Consider the following 21809-nt stretch of genomic DNA (forward strand, 5'->3'; position numbering starts at 1 on the left):
AAAAAATCAAAGTCGTATCTTTCCTAGAAATATTTAGCAAAAAGAATTGGCTAGCCTCATTGGCGGAATAGAGGTGTGAATGTAGGCGGTCTCTTGGTATTGTCAGCTGATGACGTCGTCATGAAGTAAGCCACTCCCAGACCAATAAAAGCAAAGTTAGTCAGCGAGAGAAATATGGTACCTTTCTTTTATATTTTTATCTGTATGGTTTATTTATCTATATTATTAACGTAATTGATTCTGCTTTTTATTAGAAGTTCATTAGAGGAAATATCATGCCGGTATAATCTTAGTTTTTGGAGTTTTTAAGACGTTAACTTTTTATTGCATATTCAGATAATTTATCAAATACCTATGGAGGAAAAATTAGTAAAAAAAATCAAAGTCGTATCTTTCCTAGAAATATTTAGTAAAAAGAATTGGCTAGCCTCATTGGCGGAATAGAGGTGTGAAATGTAGGCGGTCTCTTGGTATTGTCAGCTGATGACGTCGTCATGAAGTAAGCCACTCCCAGACCAATAAAAGCAGAGTTAGTCAGCGAGAGAAATATGGTACCTTTCTTTTATATTTTTATCTGTATGGTTTATTTATCTATATTATTAAGAACGTTATTGATTCTGCTTTTTATTAGAAGTTCATTAGAGGAAATATCATGCCGGAATAATCTTAGTTTTTGGAGTTTTTAAGACGTTAACTTTTTATTGCATATTCAGATAATTTATCAAATACCTATGGAGGAAAAATTAGTAAAAAAAATCAAAGTCGTATCTTTCCTAGAAATATTTAGCAAAAAGAATTGGCTAGCCTCATTGGCGGAATAGAGGTGTGAAATGTAGGCGGTCTCTTGGTATTGTCAGCTGATGACGTCGTCATGAAGTAAGCCACTCCCAGACCAATAAAAGCAGAGTTAGTCAGCGAGAGAAATATGGTACGTTTCTTATATATTTTTATCTGTATGGTTATTTATCTATATTATTAAGAACGTTATTGATTCTGCTTTTTATTAGAAGTTCATTAGAGGAAATATCATGCCGGAATAATCTTAGTTTTTGGAGTTTTTAAGACGTTAACTTTTTATTGCATATTCAGATAATTTATCAAATATCTATGGAGGAAAAATTAGTAAAAAAAAATCAAAGTCGTATTTTTCCTAGAAATATTTAGTAAAAAGAATTGGCTAGCCTCATTGGCGGATTAGAGGTGTGAAATGTAGGCGGTCTCTTGGTATTGTCAGCAGATGAAGTAAGCCATTCCCAGACCAATTAATGCTGAGTTAGCCAGCGAAAGAAGTGTGGTACCTTTCTTTTATATTTTTATCTATCTATTTAATATATTCTTTTAAATTTAATAATGTCTTCATCTGAAGCAATGGGGGCCATAAGTGTTTTTCATTGCTCTGCCGATTTCTGTACTATGTTCGCACGGTACAACACATTATTTAATTTTTTAATTTGAGGCTCGTCTACGTGTGTGGTCATTGCTGTCTGGAGCTTTTTCCAGTGCTCTGCCTGGCTCGGGTTAGTGTTCTCTAGTTACAGAAATTCACAGTCTATCACCGGGAAAGCGATGTATAAGAAATCTCTTGGGAGAGTAAATCTAGGGGCCAGCAGCTCGATTCGAATGCGGAATATTCGCATGGGAATCCAGTACGCTAATCTCTGCATTTCCCTGTTTTTATTTTGTTCCTATTATTTATCAATCCCTTTTTTTTTGAAGGACTGTCCTTAATACTAGCTCTTTTTTTCTCTAAAAGTAAAACTTCTAAACATTAAACAGAGAAAAGTCTCACACACACCTAATACAAAATAGAGATTATTATCGAATTTTCCTAGATTAAAACTATTCCATTTAGTTTAAAATAAATTAAGAGACTGTATAATATAAACAATTATTAGATAAATAAATTAATGTAAATAAAGAGAAAAATGTAAACTACTTTATTTTTTAGTACCTGAACATAAAAGAGAAAAATGTAGTTTGGATTAGCTGTAAAAACTAAAGCACATTGTTTTAATCTAAATAGTAAAATAAACAAAAATAGTTTGTAGAAAATACTGTAACTATTTAAAATATTGTATTTATTCATTCACGAAATTTATACATATAATTATCAATGCAAATATTTTTTTATAAAATAATGAATAATCTTGATAATAATAAAACAAATTTTATAAAAAAGAAGCTGTAAAAATAGAGAGTAATTAAAAAAAGCACGTTATTGAAACTACTTCTTATTATTTACTTATTTTTCTTTCTCTTTCTTTAAGGAATTTGCGTAAAATAAGCGCCTACGATTTTTTTTTTTATCCCAACTTTGTAAGATTCTGTTGTAGTTTCCATGGATCTGGCCTTATTTTGCAAGGAGTTCTATTGGGAAAAGATGGGACTGCTGGAAAGATTACTTGAGGAGATGTCTGACAAAGTCAGGTATTGTTTCTTTCAGCAAATGTTTAAAAATGGAGAGAATAAAATCAAGGCTGAGAGTATAATCCAACCACTTTTTCTATGACACAATAAGATAGTACAGGAAAGTCGGGATTAAGGTGACTGAAGACATACGCCGGATCAATCCATTAGTTGAGTGAAAAAAAAATTAAAAAGAATCAACCACCATTAAATAAAGATCAGACTTCTAACAGGTAAGACATTTTCAAAGTTTTTGGCTAATTAAGTAGAATTAAGAAAAAAAAAAATGTTAGAATAAAATGTCTTTAAGTAATAAAATTTATCTACAATTTCTTCAAAATTTCCAAAATCAAGGAATAAAATGAAAACCAAAGAATTTAGAAAAAGGATTCTGACAATAAGGAAGTTATAAGTTCAAGTGATCTGTCATTTCTCTTCAAACAGAGCTAGAAATTGGTCTTAGTTTTTCTCTCTACTCATCATTAAAACAACCACTGTTAAGACTGTCTTAATTTTCTTGAATTGAGGCCACAAGTCGAGGAGCAATATCTAGAATAAAATGGAAGTACAGGTGAGAAATTTATTCTTTTTAATATAGTATATATGATCTCCTTAACAAAAACTTACAGTTTAAAAAGTTAAGTATAAGGGTTGATTGAACGCCAAAAGGTACACAAATCAGCAAGTACCCAACATTTCATTCAAGCTTAGTTGATATAATTTAAGTAATTTTGCTGCATTAACTTTTTCTTCACATTTTTTAGAATTTATTAGATGTCACAGACCCTTATGCTGGCCAGTTCGTTCATAATATTATTTGGTTATAATTATGATAAAATGTATATTATATCTTCGTTTTTAAATAGGTACTTTATTTTAACTCTAATCCAAATTATTCTTCGGATTTATCTTTAATATGCCCTTTATTCTGAGTAGTCACATCTTATACATGCATGTTAAAGTAGAAAAAGACAAAGTTAGAGTCGGCTACTGTTTAAATTTGAATCACGGAGGATTTAAAACAATATAGGATTTATAATAATATAGTTTTCTTCAATCACACTCTCAATGTAGCTGTTCTTCTCACAATGTTATATATATGTTATGTAATATAAAATAAATAAGTATTGCATACTTTTAGGACAGCTAATTATTCCAGTATTTTACTATATTGTTTTAAATCCTCCGTGATTCAAATTTAAACAGTAGCCGACTCTAACTTTGTCTTTTTCTACTTTAACATGCATGTATAAGATGTGACTACTCAGAATAAAGGGCATATTAAAGATAAATCCGAAGAATAATTTGGATTAGAGTTAAAATAAAGTACCTATTTAAAAACGAAGATATAATATACATTTTATCATAATTATAACCAAATAATATTATGAACGAACTGGCCAGCATAAGGGTCTGTGACATCTAATAAATTCTAAAAAATGTGAAGAAAAAGTTAATGCAGCAAAATTACTTAAATTATATCAACTAAGCTTGAATGAAATGTTGGGTACTTGCTGATTTGTGTACCTTTTGGCGTTCAATCAACCCTTATACTTAACTTTTTAAACTGTAAGTTTTTGTTAAGGAGATTTTTGTACCTTTTGGATAGATTTTCATTTTTGTCTATTTTGCAAAGTTACATATCTGCTTCATTAGCTTATCATTAGCCCCAAAAAAAAAAAAAAAAAAAAAAAAAAAAAAAAAAAAAAAAAAAAAAAAAAAAAAAAAAAAAAAAAAAAAAAATTTGGAATAAGCAATTCTATCATTACCTCAGCAGTCGATGCGCCCAAAAAAAAAAAAAAAAAAAAAAAAAAAAAAAAAAAAAAAAAAAAAAAAAGTGTAAGAGCTGATCGCCGCTTTAATGTTACGTAGGGGAGCCCTAACTCTATCACCCTACCAATTTTTTTCAAAATCGGGCCAAGATTTACAGAGTAATTAGTAATAATAATTTTGGAGGGGGCCTTACATTAAGGGGGCTAACTCCTCTCCCATTCGAGGTACAGCGTCGAGACCCCCAAAAGGCACATCTACATAAAATTCCGAATTGAATGACATCTCATTCATGAAAATCGGTTCACGCGTTTAGGCGCTACGCAGTTTACAAAAAAGGTAACAACAACAACAACAACAACAACAACAACAAGAAGAACAACAACAATTTTTGAAAATGCCGTTTTTGCTCATTTTCGGCAACTTTTTTCTCGAAATCTATTAGATCTGGGTGGTTGCAAAAAATTACAGTCATAAAGGAGGGTTTGCCCTACATTTTAAAGAAAATTTGGGAATTTTATCTTTTATAGAAAAAGAGAAAAAAATTGTCAAAGTTGGGTGTTTTTTAACGTTACGCTATTTCGTGCAGTTTTTGATGGTCAACCCTTATACAACTGTCCTACCGGACAGTTTTAATCTATTGACAGGCAATTATTTCTATTTTTAAACCTTAATGCCATTAAGCTTTTTCTGTGGCAAATGTTAAAAAGATATTTGATAGACTATACTGTTGATAAACCTGGCAAGGCCGAGATTATTCTTTTCATTACTACTTATACAATAACATGAAGGTAAGCCGATAAGATAAAGATAATTAATATTTCTGCATAAACGTAACTTCTAAATGACTGATCTTCATAAATGGTTTCGAGCAAGATAGCTGTCACAAACTGCCAAAATATTAAAACAATAAATAAAGCATTTATCAAAATAATTTTTAAATCCACACTTTTCTAAAGAAGTAAATTGATTATGTATTTTTCTGGCAGCTCATTAACCCCCTTGCAAATAAAATAGCGGTGAATAATATGATTGTAACAATGTACGGGGGGTCACCTCAAAAATCTATTATTTGATTCTGGCATTTTCCTGTCATTGAGTGTTCAACACATTATTTATTATTTTTTTAAAATATTTTCTTGTCTCTTTCAGAACTTCTTTTCTTTTTTGATTAATCTTGTAAATAATATAAAAGATTGGTTAAACTTTGCATTAGCCCACGGAGGTGTGGCCTATTTATTTTAAGTTCATGCGCGGTAATACTTTTCATTCATTTTATTAGTTCCCGCCACAGTTACTTCAATTATTTTCACTTTCCTGCTAACATTTTACATATTGCAGCAGTAAATATTAAAAAAGATTTGTATCCAATTGTACAAACCAGGGTACATAATGAAAACTGCGAACAAAGGAAAATGGGAGAAAAATGATATTACTTCAAACTGAAAGTTAATTTATTCAGTAAGTACAAGTTTAAATAGATTAATTACACAATACGATAGCATACAATACCTCCGGGCGCTATTCTTTACATTTACCAAAATGTTAAATTATGCATCCAATTTAAAGTGGTATTTTGGCTAAATGTTAAGATGTGAATGCTAAAACAAAACAAATTTAAAATGATATTTTTGTAATTAAGTAAACAAGTAGTAATTTGTCCAAAAATTAAGTCGCTTAACGTACACTTAAAAATTAATTTTCTATTGTATTTATTTTTTCGTTTAGATTAGAAGAAAAATATATAATTCATTCTGAACAATTGAAGGAACTGTCTCATAGAAATTAAAGTAAGTACATTTATTACTTTATTCTGGGTTGATGTGTGCCATATTAAAACTTTAGTAAGACAATTGTATAAGGGTTTATCGCCAGAAAGTGTTTATTGCCATGCTCTAGCTCGCAGTACTAATCATGACCCTTCTCACAACAGTTGAGGTGATTCGGATCTATTTCTACAATCTGGTCAGTAAACAAATAAGGAAATCTATGTACCTACCATGCTAACTAGTGGAGCTGTTCATCAGGTAGCCTTATCAATCATTTATTACGTCTAATTAAAACACTTAATTTTTAATTGTAGTATCTTGAATAGAACGTTTATTTATTCAACATTAACTTGATTAACTGAATAATGATGGTATCCAGAACCGCCCTTAAATAAGTGTTGTGTGTATGGGTAATGTCTTTGTGGTACTATCTTTAAGTCAAAAGAAGCGGAAATGTTTATTTTAATTAATAAATATTTTATATATCATCCTGAACATCGCTCTCCCATTGCTACAGTGTCCCTCTTTCTTTTTATCCAGTATCTGGGCGAAAGAAGTTTAGTGCTATACTAGCAAATTTTATTTTACAATATTGCAGAATTTTGTTATAATCAAAATGCAATTTCAGATTTTTTTTAAAACATACCGATGGGACGATTCATACATCCTATAGAAGACTTAAACTCATAAGCCTGCGCATATATTACTTCCAGCGGTGAGAGAACTTAAAGCCTATTTAAAGGATAGACTTCCGAAAGGCGAAGGTAAAGGTCGCCCGAATGGTGGCTCTGTAAAACATCAGACACCTCGGGCTCCATCCCCACTTCCTGTGTAAGAACATTCTCAAGGTATTGAAGTATTTTTATACTTTTAATTCTTCGTATCCAAGTGGCTTTTCCAAATTAGTACTCTAAGTGACAATTGTTAACTTGGCGGAATTTTTGCATGGAAATTTAAAGTTAGCTAATGCCAATTCCATCGCAGACTCAATTTTCTCCTTTAGAAAGATGGACAGAGACTGATTTAGATGCTTATAACGGTAGGCAATTTGTATCACACCAATCGTGTGTACCAATCCGTCATTAGCTAGGTAAAAGTTGTTAAATCTGAAGTAGTTTTGTTTGACAGTTCACTTAGAACTATTACTTGGTCACTGTACTGTTATGCATTTAAATCGTTTAGTTTCTGTCTTATAACACTTGAAGTGTTTCTGCTAGGCATAGAAATGTAAGTATTACAAATATGCCAACAGAAAGCCATTCACAAAGCTTGAATATACCAGAATATTGCTTGTTCTGTGCTGATTAAAAGTTTTCCTTTAAAGATTTTACTATTTGCGCATTTTTAAATGATTAGAATCGCATATTCATTCATATTTTCCTTATCAATAATTATTTTGCAGTGAAAATGCAACAGAGTTCATGTTTTAAACTTAAATTCTCGCGCCTCCCTCGTATAAAATACTTCCCAACTTTTCAGTTCTAAAATAATGCACAGATAAAAAAAAATGGAATAGAAGCTTTATAAAAATACTAGGTTTCAATAATTTTATTTCATAATTTTTACATATGTTTGACAATTCAGTAATTTTTTGGGTAACAACGTGTAACCTCCCTTACTCAGTCTGCTCAGTTAGTGCGGCACAAGAACATTGGTGACGTCGAAGTCTCTACATTAATCTGATAATCCTATCTCTGAGATAGATGAACGTCCTAAAACTTAAGCCTATAAAAAGACCTATAAAAAAAATTGTAAGAAATAATACTGACCTAGTAGAACACAGAATAAAGTAAGAGGAACATTCAATATAATAATTATGAACTATTATATTAGTCTTACTAATTATATATTATGAAGTCTTACTATAAACCTACACTCTGGATTAAGTTTTAATGAATTTCTGCGTAATTTTGTTTACCAAAATGAAATTTATACTGCATAAATTTGGACTCAATAAAGTTCATAGCAAAGTAATTTAAAGTAAGTAACATACTTATTTGTTCAATTAAATTAAAAGAAGAGAAGAATAGAGAGAAAATATCCGATCAACCTGTGATAACTAGGATTAAAAATCAAAATAACCACAGATGATCGATGAATCATTCGTATGACTCAGCTTCTGAAAAGTTTGACAACCAACTTGAACGTGTACAAAGAACGTAATATTAACGAAGAGAAGTACGAGAAGAGTTAGTTCTATATTCAAGTGAACTAAAGAAAGCAGCAAGACGTGGAGGATAATTTCGTCAAGCTTAACTCGCATCTACGAGTTAGACGATGAAATTGACTTTTTTATTTTACATTAGCAGTATGACTGTTGGGTCATTACATCAAAAGAAATAGATTAAATAAGGTTGAACCTTATCTAATTACATTAAGTAACCTATGTACGTACGTATTACATTAATTATAATTACAATTATCTTTTCATTATATTTTTGTTATTGTTTATTATATTGCCAATATAAGAAAAGTAACAAGGTGACAATATGTATATATTATAAATTTTAGGGCTTGGTATTTATATGTACATCATTGTGATTTCGGCACTTCAATTGAAGTATTGGATCAGATGGGTTCGTAGATAGGTCTGATATGAAGTTACTAGTTCTGTATTTCGCTGCTAATAGTTTTTGTCTATATTATAACAGGTATGAAGTGCCAACGAGCAGGAGTAGAATGAGAATTACTTACGGGAGCAAGTGTTATGTGATCAAGACCTTCAAGAATTCATCGGCTTCATAAGGTATTTTGCTTGGCTTTGCCACTTGTCTCTTTACTCATATTTACTATAATATCCACTAAGCACTCGTTACAATTCAATTAATTTTTCTTACCGATAATAATAACGAAGTGTTACGATCAAGTAAATTTAGTTATTCAGTTTTCACGGGACATATTTGTTTTCGATAAATGTTTTTACGAATCGGCAAGTGTAGTGTGCGATGAAAATCAATAATGAAAATTCATAGAAAGTTCAAATTTGTTTATTTAATAGCGTACTATCATTAAATTATTACATCTTGAGTCTAGAGCTTGTATTGAAATGTTTACCTGCCGCCTTCTGTTCGCTTCCTTAAGCTGAACCTTTGTGATTGCCCTGGATATTACAAATGTGTAATAAGCAGAACAAAGGACAACTTTATCAATCATAGATTTGCCTAATCCTATACATTCCCCGTACGAACTGGTGTTCCTCAAGGCTCAGTTCTCGGCCCCCTTCTATTTATTATTATTTCACAATGGCACAATATAGGGCTGTGTACCTTTGCAAACGCAACAGTCATATTTTTTTCCAAATCTTGATCATGTTGCCGCCCATTGTTCATTTCAGACTCATCTCAGTGTTGTGCGGACTTCGCTTGAGAAGATTATAAAATAAACGCGGGGAAATGCAAGAGCATAAAAATTCTCTGTAGGTCCGCGAAATTCTCCCACTCCTTCACAAAACTGTTTCTCGACTAAAGATTCTCTTCGATATCCCACATTAGACGGAAAAGAAAGGAACCAAACTTTGCATTTAACTTCTTTTAAGCCTTTTCGCAGACGCTAAAAACTCTGTAATCAATAAGAGACTGGTATAGCTGCTGCTTGTGGAACAATCTGTACTTATGACAGAAATCATGGGGTACTAATTTTCTAATCGTCAGTGAATCCAGACTCCTTAATCAAAAATCTTTAGGATAATAGTAAATGCTCTTCGGTTCGCATTGATTTTCATAATGACCTCCACATCCCTTTTATCCATTATCTAGCGAAATCCTGTTTTCCCGATTTTATGGTTTCATATCATTTTATAATACTTAACTTGTATAACAATATTTATGAATTACATCATACTATATTTTAGTAAAAATAGTATATTTAAAGAAAATTAAATAAGTACATAAGTTGTGACGAGAGAAATTTGTGAATGCTCCCACCAGAATTCGTTGGTGTATACTTATTAGTGCATCCACTAAACTAAATTTATTTCTGGTTATTGTATGGTAATCTGGAGAATCTTTATTATTTCGTTGTAAATGCTGTTTTTTTTTTTCAGTAATCCATTTGCAGTTATTCTAGACTTCAATAAGAGCAATGCTTCAAGAATGCTGAAACAAACTTAAGACGCTTTGTTCTAGAAAGGATCGCGAAGTCTTCCTGTGGTAATGGTAAGACAAAATTAATAGTAAAACTTATATTTTCGGTATCGAGCTGAGTGAAGTTTTTAGTAAGTAGTAAGTGATATTGTCAACCGATAAAAGTTTGACAGCAGTACGAAGTCACCTTTGAGCCAATCTATTATCACCTTCAATGTATTTTCATATGAGCATAAAGTGATTGCAGAAGATTGAAGTCTTACTGTTGATTGATGGATACAATGGATTAGAATGGCTGAGGAACAACGTTAGATTTGTTGTCAACCTTTTACTCCACGACTTCAACTTCTTATAAAAAAAGTTAGTTTTTACTTATTTACTTATTGAAATTTTAGTTACGTTACTTGTAAATAGTGAAATATTAGAACATCTTATGGAGATTTATTAAGAATTTTCCTCGCTTGTTATACCAATATTATTATACCATAATTATTAAAATAGTTTCATAAGGTTGGTTCTACTATACGAGTACGTAGCTAGTGAAGAGAGTGGAATTTATAAATATATTATTTTGGTATTTGCTCTTTTTTTAATCAAAGAAAAAAACAGAAATCGAAGTTCTTATATTTAAATTAAAGATATTTTAATGAACCTTATTAGAAATTCTATGCATTATGTTCTTACTTTAAAATTTGAAATGGAAAAAAAATAGACATTAAGGGCATGCCAATGCTATCTATCGGCAATAGCTTGAACTAGGAAGATGTAATTACACAGATACTACTTTCAGTGATCACCGCTAGGTAGCATGAAGATGTACTTTTACACTATTAAAATAAACATTGAATAACCTAATAGCTGTCCGGTAATATAGCGGGATAAAAAGTTGAATGAACTGTAATAATTTGCTTTATTTATTAAATGTTCTTCACCCACGTTAATAAACATTTTATGTCGTCAGTATTTTAAAAAGAAGTTTTCCTCTAAACAAAATTTCCTTGTTTAAAATTCCTTATTTACCTCATAATCTGATGTTTTTTAAATTTATTGTTGATAGTTTTAAGTTGATGCTGCTGTAACAAGTCAATGAGAACTTTACATAGCTTAGAAAACTGATTGTATTATCTACTTGCATTAGGCGATAACTTCCTAGGAAATTAAAAAACTTGTTTTTGCATCATTATTACGTTAAGGACTTCTGGCAGGTAAGCAACATTTTTTGTATATACTTTTATTTTGAATTACGAGTTGATGTGATTAGAAGTTTTTATGAAATTGACATGTTTCCAAGAAAGTTGATAGTAGATGCATTTTAAGTGCACGCATGTAATTTTAAAAAGTTGATTTTAGTATTCATTATTTTGTTTCATAAAAATGTTTCAACGGACACAAATAAGTAGATTTAGTTCGTAGCATGTTAATAATTTTTGGTCGACTTTATTACTGTAAAAGTAAATTGCTAATTACGATTATGTATTTGGGAATTATGAACTTCCACGTAAATATTCATTCACGTTTCTCTCATTTAAAGGAAAGAATAATCTCTATGAAGTTCAAATTAATAATGTAAAGTTTAATAACGTCCCAGAATTATGGACCTTGTATTTTGCAAGGTTTCCACTATTAGTTTTAAATTCTAACTTAATGAAAATTGGTTTCTAAATATTTGTGAATTACAATGAAAACCATTGTATAAATAATAGTTTATTTAATTTTGTTCTCAGCGTTCATTCGACATTTTAATGGTAATTCTGAACTAGTTCAATTAAACAAATGGCTGGGTTGATGACATTGATGATGTTTTATCCAGTGTAACACATTTTAACTCCTACAGCAACAGTAAGTACATTCTTTCAGCTTACAGCATGTTGTTTCTCAGTTAAGATATTACGTCGTATTATTCAAACTATCCAGAAGGTACATGAACTTAATGCATGTGCTTACACTTTTAATGATTCTCTATCATCTTTGGGCTTTTTAGTGATCAAATTGGATTACTGAAGTGAATTATTTAGTCATAAACATTAGTGTTGTACAGATGGCACATTCAAAATATTTAATTATATACTTAATTTGATTGGTCCTTTTACTTCAAAACTGAACTTTTTGCTACAATTAAGTCAAGTATTTGACATAGGCAGATGGAGCGTGTTGTCTTTCGCTATTATAATTATAGATCTTTGCTTGTAATTATACATAATATGAATAATGAATATACATAAATGAAATATAATAAATGAATAATGAAAGGTATAATGAATGTACATAAAGTCACTGTGTTGGTTGTACAGCCGTTACAGAATGGGTCAATCAACTCAAATACTTACATTCAAAATAAATATAAATAATAACCAAAAGGTAAAATAAGTAAATTATACTAATAAAAAATAAAGACAAAAATAAACCATCTTTAGCATGTTTGTTGTTGTATTGTTCAATCAGAGTAATCTTTTTGATAAATAATAAGTATGTTTTTTGAAAATATATTTTATTTTCTTTGAAAGAAAGGATTAGGTTCTTTAAAAAATGATTTAAACTTTCATATCAATGCTTTAGTTTTATTGCAGTCACATTTATTTAATTTTTGTGAATACATAATCAATTATTATAATTTTTTTTTTTCTTAGGTTCTTAATACAAGCTTAACTCAGTAAAAACTAATTATTTTAAGAACATTAATATTGTGGATTGTACATTATGTTGATTTTCAGATTAAATACCTCAGATATTGGATTACTGCCTGCAAAACTGTTCACCAATAGAAGCTAAAGTGAAATAGACGTAAATCATCTATCCTAGGAAATTTTTGTGAAGAATCAATTAATAAAACAAGTATTATGTATTTACTATAAATAATATGCACGTTAATTTCCCAATGTAATTGTAGAATTTTTACTTCAAATTGCATGTGCTTTGTTTTTAATAAAATGTTTAATTTGTTTGCTGTGTGAAAAAAATATTATAAATTTTAAAAAAGAATCTTAATCTTATTTATTCTTCTTTTCATCTCAAAAAATAACCGTTAATAAAGGTTAAATAACCATTGGAAAAAGTGGAAATCGTCTCTTAATTTCACAGTAATGATGCTGCTTCTGCATTTGATAGTTAATAGTAAAGGCAATCCTAGATTGTACATGTTGGGTCAATCTGTTTTGAAAATCAAGAAGTAAAAACCATTGGAAAAAGTGGAAATCGTCTTCTACTTTCGCTCAAACACTCCTGTTTTGTATTTGATAGTCACTATTGGCCAAGCGTAAATTGTAGGTAAGACCTTTTTTAAAAAGTGAGAGGTAAAAAGCTATTAAAAAAAGTCAAACTTGTCGTCTAATTTTGCTTATTTGATAGTATTAAGACGAATGCTAGATTGTAATTGTAATGTCTATCATTTTTCAAACACATAACGTAAAAAGCAATTGGAAACATTGAACTTTTACCCCTAGTTCACTGATATGCTGTGGTTTCATTATTCATTAGTTAATAATAAGGCAATTCTAGTTTTTATAGCAAGGTACGATCTGTTGTGAAAAACAAGAATCAAATACCATTGGAATATGTAGAAATCGTCCTCTAATTTCACTTGAACACTCCTGTTTTGTATTTGATAGTTAACATTAAGGCCAATGTAAGAGTGTAGATGTAGGTGTGTTTTTTGTTTTGAAGTATGAAGAAATAACCATTGGAAAAAGTGGAAATGGTCTCCTAATTTCACTGAAATGCGACGATTTCGTATTTGAAAGTTAATCATAAATTCAATGCTAAATTACAAATGAAGGGTCGATCTATTTTGAAAAATAAAAAGTATAATCCATTAGAAAAAGTAGAATTTATTTCACACGAATCCAGCTTTTTCCGTGTTTGATAAGCCATTGCAAGATTGTGCAAATTAGCTTGTTCTATTTTGAAAAACAAGAAGTAAAAGCCATTGGAAAAAGTGGAAATCGCCTTCTAATTTCACTGGAATGCTGTTGTTTCGTATTGGACAGTTAATATTAAGGCCGACTTAAGAATTTTCAAGGAGGTTCGACCTTTATTTCAAATTATGAAGTAGTCCTCTTATTTCACTCGCACACTCTTGTTTTGTATTTGATAGTTAATATTTAGGCCGATGTAAGAGTGTTGATGTAGGTGTGTTTTTTTTTTTCAAGTATGAGGAAATAACCATTGGAAAAAGTGGAAATGGTGTACTAATTTCACTGAAATACAGGGATTTCGTATTTGATAGTTAATAATAAAGTCAATGTAATTTTTCCATTCATTCTGGAACGTAACTTCTAATTAAAGGCAACCCTGTGTGTATTTTCCACATTTGGCTATTTATTCATAGACTTAAGCACAAATATCAAAGTTTCCAGTCAAACTAGACGAGTAATTCAGCGTAGAAAGCAGAAATCTTAAAATTTGCATTTAAATCATTCAAGAATTTTTTATTTTTCCATTCATTTTGCAATCGTAACTTCAAATGTGGGATAGCCTGTGTGAACAATCTACCTGTGGCTTAGTTATTTATTCACCGAAGCCAAAATCTCAATCTTTGCACAAAACTAGAGGAGATTGTCATAATTTTCTATTAATTTTGCAATGGTAATTTAGAATGTAGGCTACTCGGTGTGAATGAACAATACTTGTTACTAATTTCAAATTAGTATATCACTTAAGGGTAAGAAAAATGGCGGTATAGAAGTTGTTCGTGGTTTTGTGATTGTTTTGATAGTGGCTACCTGAGGTCCAGGAAATTTGGATTTCATTTTTGTAGGGGTATTGGGATTCCTAAAGATTGTAATTATTTGTGTTTATTTTGTTGAGTTCGGTGCTGCGTGGAAATCAATTGAATCATATGGGAATGTTTTTTTTTTTAAAAAAAAAAAGGTCACCTGGATAGAAAAGAAAAAAAAATAACTACAAAAAAAAAAAAGAGACAGTGGAGTTTTGGTGACAGGAGCGACAAGTTGTGTGTGGCCACACAGAGGAAAATCTGGTTTTGGGCTAGACGAGAGCAAGGTTGAGGTGGAAAGAGCGAGCGGAGTACTTTGGCAAGAAAAGATTGGGTGATCGCCTTACTCCTCAATTCCTTCCATCGGGGGACACCTCAAGAAATTCCTGAAAGGGGCTGGCGAAGGACAGGCTGTCAGCTCGAAGAGAGAAGGAGCATCAGAAGTAACACCTTTCCTTTGATTTATTTAGTTTTGTTGTGAGTGAACTTTTGGGAACGTTGAATATCCGATTACTTTAATTATTATTATTTTTTTTTTGTGTTCAGCCTTGTAATTGTTTAATACAAGCCATACTTGGTATATACTCCTCTGTCTTAGTTATTAAAAGTATGAGGGAGAATATCGAAGACGTATTGTAGATTACTTATCACAAAAATTTCTAGATCAACCGAATAAATAAAATGTAGCACAAGAATAAGAAAGCTCCTTTGGAGAAATCCAATCTGAGCCACTCGTATGTCCTATAAGAACCAATTTCATAAATTTTCTGTTATATAAAAACTGAAGTGTTTCTGATACGGATAGAAATGTAAGTTTTAGTAATGTGCAGACAGAAAGCCATTCACAAAGCTTGAATATACCAGCATATTTCATGTTCTAAGGTGATTAAAAGTTTTCCTTCAAAGATTTTACTTATTTTTAAAATATTAGAATCGCATATTCATTCATATTTTATTTAACAATAATTATTTCAAAGTGGGAATGCAACAATTTCCGAGTTTTAAACTTAAATTCTCGCGCCTCCCTTGTATAAAATACATTTCCAACTTCTCAGTTCTAAAATATTACTCGCTTAGAGTTAGAAAAAAAAAATTATTTTAACATGTACCTACTAGGTTTCAATTATTTTAATTCATAATTTTTACAGATGTTTGAAAATTCGTTAATATTTTGGATAACAACACGTAACCTCCCTTAATCTGCTCAATTAGTAAGTGTTGTGCGGCCCAGGGAGAGCAGTGAATTCGAAATCCTTTTCTGATCTGGTTATTCAACCTCTGAGATGGTTGAAAGACCAAAAACGATAAGGGTTATAATAAAAATACGTCCTACTACGGTCAGAATTACAAATATTTTTACGCATTGCGGACGTAACCTCATTTTCATAAGACTAATAAATTCTTAAGCCTTTAAGAAGACCTATAAAAAGTAAGGTTCCAGAAGTGTTAGTTCTATATGGAAGTGAAGTAACGAAAACGACAAGTCAAGATTCTAAGACGAGGAAGATGAGTACGGTAAGCTTAATTCGCTCGTAGAACCAGTATATGAATTTGACTACTTATATTAACAGTATTACTGAGGAGTCATTAAATCAACAGATATAAAAAGGAACCTTATTTAATGATATAAGTAATTGTTTATATTTTGGGAGAATAGTTTCATGTTTTTGTTATTGTTGTACTTCGTGTTATATAGGCAGTGTAAGAAAAAATAACAAGATGACAACGGGTATATGTCATAAATTTTAGGGCTTAAAAATATATCGACACTTTAGTATTTATACATGATGGTGATTTCGGCAATTCAGATGAAAAATTAATTGGCTTCGTAGATAGGAATGATAAGAAGTTACTAGCTCTGTATTTCGCTGGTAATGGTTTTTGACTATTTCATAACAAGAGTGAAGAGGTAGTAGTGCCAACAAGCAGGTGTAGAATGAGAAGTACTTGCTGGAGCAAGTGTTATGTGAACAAGAACTTCAACGGCTTCATAAGGTATTTATCTTTGTCACTTGGCCCTTTAATTTTTCAGTATTACTTTAATATCCACCAAGCACTCGTTACAATTCAATTACTTCTTCTTGCCTGTAATAATTACAAGGTGCCTTCAACGGATATATTTGTTTTCGATAAATGTTTTTAGCAATCGTCAAGTTTCGTGTGTGATGAAAATCAGTAATGGAAAATTCAAATTTTGATATTTAGTTTAATGGCTCCTTTTGGCGAAAATCTGTCAATCTTACTACAAATTTACTGAATCTGATTTTTCGTATTTTCTCTTGAACTGCATTTACGATTTCCTGTAAACAACGTACTTTCATTATGTCATTATGATCTAGAGCATGTATTGAAACATTTTCCTCAAAAAATTGATAAAAACTAAAAACTTACTGTAATAAATAAAAGCTGTAGCAGCTGGTATGGAGCAATCTGTACTTTGACAGAAATCGTGGGGTACTTACTACCTTTCCAATTGTCAACGAATTCAGTCGCCCCACTCAAAAATCTTTAGAAAAATAGTAAATGCTCTTCGGTTTGCATTGATGTTACCATTCATAATGACCTCAAAATCTTGTATCCTCTATCTAGCGAAATCCTTTCTTTGCAAAATTATTGTTATGTGCACATCATTGTTTAAGTTTACTTACAGTCACATTTATTTAATTATATGAATAATATTTCATCAGTAGTTATAGATATTAAATGTGTTTCTTAACTTTAATGAATTAAATGAAATAATTTTGAACAAAATTGAACTTGAAAAATTGTTTATTTTGGTTGACAAACCTAATAAACTAATTATTTCAATTTATGGCAGCTTGACTAAAACAAGTTTAGTATAACAATTTAATTGCAACGTAATTTATGAAAAAACAATTTAATGTTTAATGAACGAATACGTTCTAAAAAATTGATCTATTTAAAAGATTTAAACTAAAATTTCAGCAATCATATTTTATTTATTTTTTAAATTTTTGAAAGATACAAATTTATCTTGAACAAATGGTTGCATTTTAAGTTGTAGTATCATTGAATTGAATGCTTTTAATTTAAGATTGAATCTATAAACTGATTATTTCATTGAATAATTATTTTCAGATTGGAAACAGCCAATACTGTGAGCCAATAACTGTAAAACCGTTCAACAACTGAAGTGGAAATGTAAAAGACGCTGAGAAAACATCGATCAAATGAGTAAGTACAATCAACTTTTCTTATGAATCAATTACTTAAAAAATGTACTATTTAGGTATAGATATATTGCATGTTTGTATCACAATTTTATTTATTAAATGATTTTTTTACTTAAAGTGAAAATAAAAAGTATTATTTAGTAGGAGAATAAATAAAAACCTATAATTTAAAAGAAAAATATTTATTTGCTTACCTATTTTGTTTTTACATAGACTTCATATATTACATTTGCATATAATTGTTTTGTTTAATTATAGTCACATTTATTTAATTTTATAAATAATATTTCATCAGTAGTTATAGATAATAAATGTGTTTCTTTACTTTTTTTTATATATGTCTCTTTAGGTCGGATAGTAACTATTCTCTAGGTTAGAGAGGTAAACTGGAGTCACAGTAGAGTAGGTAGTAACCAACGTCGGTTGGTGCGCAGTTATTCTTAACAAACACACCACCTAAGAGAAAAGAATGAAACTAATATTCTACAAAAATAAGGAAACTTTAAGTGCAAAGTTGAAAAACATGTAAGTTCTTAACCTTACATAAAATTGCATGTGCATGGCAGGAACACCTGATTTTCTGTACTCAATATTTCTACGCAATATAAAGTATAAATGATAAATCCCTTTAGCTCCTACTTTTTACTCTTCACTTTGCTCCCCTTCCTCTGCCGTCTTTAAGTTTAATTATTATTTCTCAGAAAAATTAAGATCTTTAAAACAATTTTCTCCCCATAGGTGTTTGATAAATTATCAGATATGCCATTAAAATTATATAAAAGAGATAATATGTTCGGTTTGTCTTATATATGCTCAAGGGAAGTGTGCTAAATTACTTTTGTCCTGGCTCTACATTATGTAATACCTACCTGTAACGTAATATTAATTATGAGTTTGATTATGAAGCTTACTCAGATTAAATCTCCTTTACAACATTTCAACTTCTATGTGATAAATATATCTTGCAAATTGGTTATTCGGTTGCAATGTTAATTGTTTATATTGAAGTCTTGGGTCCCATATAGTGGACTGTTTTAGAGGCTATGCCTCAACTTCAACTGTTTCAATATCAAAATTGCATTAAAAAAAAAAAGTTATGTGTTTTAAAATGTAGTATGTATTTCTCTCCATCCAGTTTCTTTGCTCAAGGATCCTTTCTTCTCTTCGCTGGCTATTCTTGATCATGGCCCTTCTTTACATCCATCAGCATTCCTACATAAGTTGAGGTAATTCACATCTAATTTCTACATTTCGTTCATGAAACAAATCAGGAAATCTTCGAAGGTACCCTGTTAATTTGTAGAATTCTACTTCAGATAGTCTTAACTATTATTTATTGCAAATAATTTGAGATAATTCGCAACTATTTCTACATTCAAATAAATCAATGATGAAATCTCCATACTTACCATGTTACCTTATGGAGCTGATGTTCATGTTATCTTATCTATTATTGATAAGTATCTAAAGCATTTTAACATCAATTAAACCTTCATTCCGATAAATTAAATATTTTCCTTTGAATCTGAATAAAAAGTTGTTATTTTGTGCAATAGATGGTTTAAATTAGATTTTGCGAGTTAGTTGCAGAATGGTTTAATTTGTTATAAACAGAATTAACTAAGATTTTGTATGTAAAATGCTACCGTACTAGAATAAGTGTGAATGAAATTCAAATCATTTACTAAGGTATTAATACTTTCAGCCCTTGGCCGACTCACAGCCCAGTAAAGCTGAGACATAATCTAAAATGATTACTTTTGAGGGAATTTCTTTTAATGCTGCAGCACTTCCGTAAATAAGAGGTGATTCCCATCCATGTCTATTCCTGCAATATCCAAATAAGGAAATCTACCTATCTGTGGTGTTATCTTCCAGGTAATCTTATCCATTATTTGTTAAAACTTGAGCATTTTTACGTGATTAAATCTTTTTGTTCATATATTCCTGTAGAATCGGAATGAGTACAGTAAAGATTCTGTGTTAAAGAAAGTTTTAATTTGATTGGAAAATTGAAAGGTCCAAGAAGAAAAAATGACGAGTGTTTATTTAAAAAATGTTTATTTCACTTAAAGAGTGCAGTAAACTGCTATTTTGAAAATGAATTAAATTCATATAATTACTAACACTCAGTTTTACTTTCTTGCGTTTTCTTTCTAAAAGATTGATCTATTTTTATTTAAACGTATAGAAAATTAACATTGATTTTCAAGGAAGTTGAGTTTGATTTGTAGGAAGATTCAGTAGACGAACAGTCTATCTCATTGTATAATGCTATTTTTCAGAGTTGAAACAGGCGAAACTGGAGTGCTTCCTGCCAAACAGGGTCATCGAATTAAGCCAAAATGAAAAAGACGTTGGAGAACACCTATCCAACTGCGATTCCTTATTATTTAGTCGATGATTTGTAAAAAAAAATATTTGAAGTTTGAAAATGTAATGTAAATTTTAATTTTGTTATGTAGGTAATTTTGAGAATCATTTCCTAAAAGATGTAATTGAATTTAAAATGTTTTTGTAAAAGGAAAGAAAAAAAGTGTATAATTGGTAGCAAAATAAAGAATTATCTATAAATGATTAAAAAAGCCATTATGTATTTTCTCTTTTCCCATAGTCTTGTTATTTTTATTATATTTGCAAAGTTACAATTAAAAACAAAGTCAAAAAAGACTAAAAACTCTTAAGAGGCAAATTAAAGGAATGTAAAACTAAAAATTCCGTTTACATTAAACAAAAAAATAAAATAAAGTAATAGTAGTACGAAAAAATGGCGTCAGAGAGCGTTAAAAAGCAGAAAAAGTAAAAAAAGTAGAAAAAATTGCATGAGAAAGACTTAAAACAAATTAAAGGAAATTTAGTTCACATATTTGCCACCAGGTTGCAGCACTTACTGGACTTGTTTACTATGTAAACAAAATTTAGTTCACATGTTTGCCACCAGGTAGCATTTAAACTGTTTATATACAACTGTCAAACAAGATGTCTCCTCAGTACGACTGCAGAGTCGTACTCGTGTGGAGGGGGTTATGTCGCTCGTCGCTCCAAAAATATCTAATCCAGTCAAAACACCTCTCTCCACATAAACAATCTTTGATAATATGTCATGGTTAATGGTTAGGGAGATGCGTTCGCCTCGACCGTCGGAAGGCAAATAATCGCCCCACCCAGCCCGGCCCGCGCCGCGAACTTTCTTATATACCCTCTAGATGGCGTCATATCACCATGACAACGGGCTCCCCACCACTAATATTAGTTCCACCAGCTGTCACTAGATCGCTCGTGCTGTCTGTTTTACCTCTCGTAGCCTTCCTTGCACACTCTCTAGACTTTGGCAGCCATTGTTGTAACCTTGCTAAATGCTTCTTACACACTCTCACGACTCTGGCAGCCATTGTTGTAACCTTGCTATCTTCTTACACACTCTCTAGACTTCGGCGGCCATTGTTGTAACCTTCCTTAATGCTTCTCACACACTCTCACGACTCTGGCAGCCATTTTTATCACTTTTCTATATTTTCTTTTAGTTTCTACGCAATTTTTTCATTTTTTATTTAATTTTTCATATTACTGAGAGATTAAAAGGGAAAATAAATACAATATTGTTATAAATAAATCGTTTATTATTTATTTTTTAATTATTGATACATTTTTTTACAATAAATTTTATAAAATCTTTACAACCTCATATTTAACCACGTTGGTGACTCTTTAGACTAATATAGGACTTCCTTTCACCCATATTTAACCATGCTGGCGACTCACAAGACTTACATAGGACCACCTTACTCATACTTAATACCATGTAGGTGACTCACAAGACTTACAAAGAACTTCCTTACACACACTTAACCAAGTTGGTGACTCACAAAACTTAAAT

At 30.6% G+C, this 21809-nt stretch overlaps 1 long non-coding RNA gene across 16 annotated transcripts; it reads left to right on the forward strand.

Annotated features, from left to right (window-relative positions):
• The first annotated feature begins 652 nt into the window (after positions 1-652).
• On the forward strand, positions 653-20517 carry LOC141461477 (uncharacterized). 16 transcript variants are annotated; one of them, XR_012462914.1, is made up of 19 exons: positions 658-2427; positions 2519-2639; positions 2761-2977; positions 5518-5637; positions 5905-5966; positions 6110-6203; positions 6574-8332; positions 8457-8521; positions 8597-8691; positions 9988-10099; positions 10193-10387; positions 11085-11232; positions 11752-11866; positions 12739-16733; positions 17838-17933; positions 18282-18457; positions 19068-19158; positions 19638-19810; positions 20218-20517. It is a non-coding gene; the product is annotated as an uncharacterized lncRNA (long non-coding RNA). The 16 variants fall into 16 exon arrangements; XR_012462920.1 differs by having other exon boundaries at positions 661-2427; positions 6574-6793; XR_012462919.1 differs by having other exon boundaries at positions 661-2427; positions 6574-6776.
• The last annotated feature ends 1292 nt before the right edge of the window (positions 20518-21809 follow it).

The sequence above is a fragment of the Rhodnius prolixus genome, unplaced genomic scaffold (genome assembly GCF_049639745.1).
Source record: "Rhodnius prolixus isolate KJV_2025 unplaced genomic scaffold, Rpr scaffold_6, whole genome shotgun sequence".
Classification (NCBI taxonomy): Eukaryota; Metazoa; Arthropoda; class Insecta; order Hemiptera; family Reduviidae; genus Rhodnius; species Rhodnius prolixus.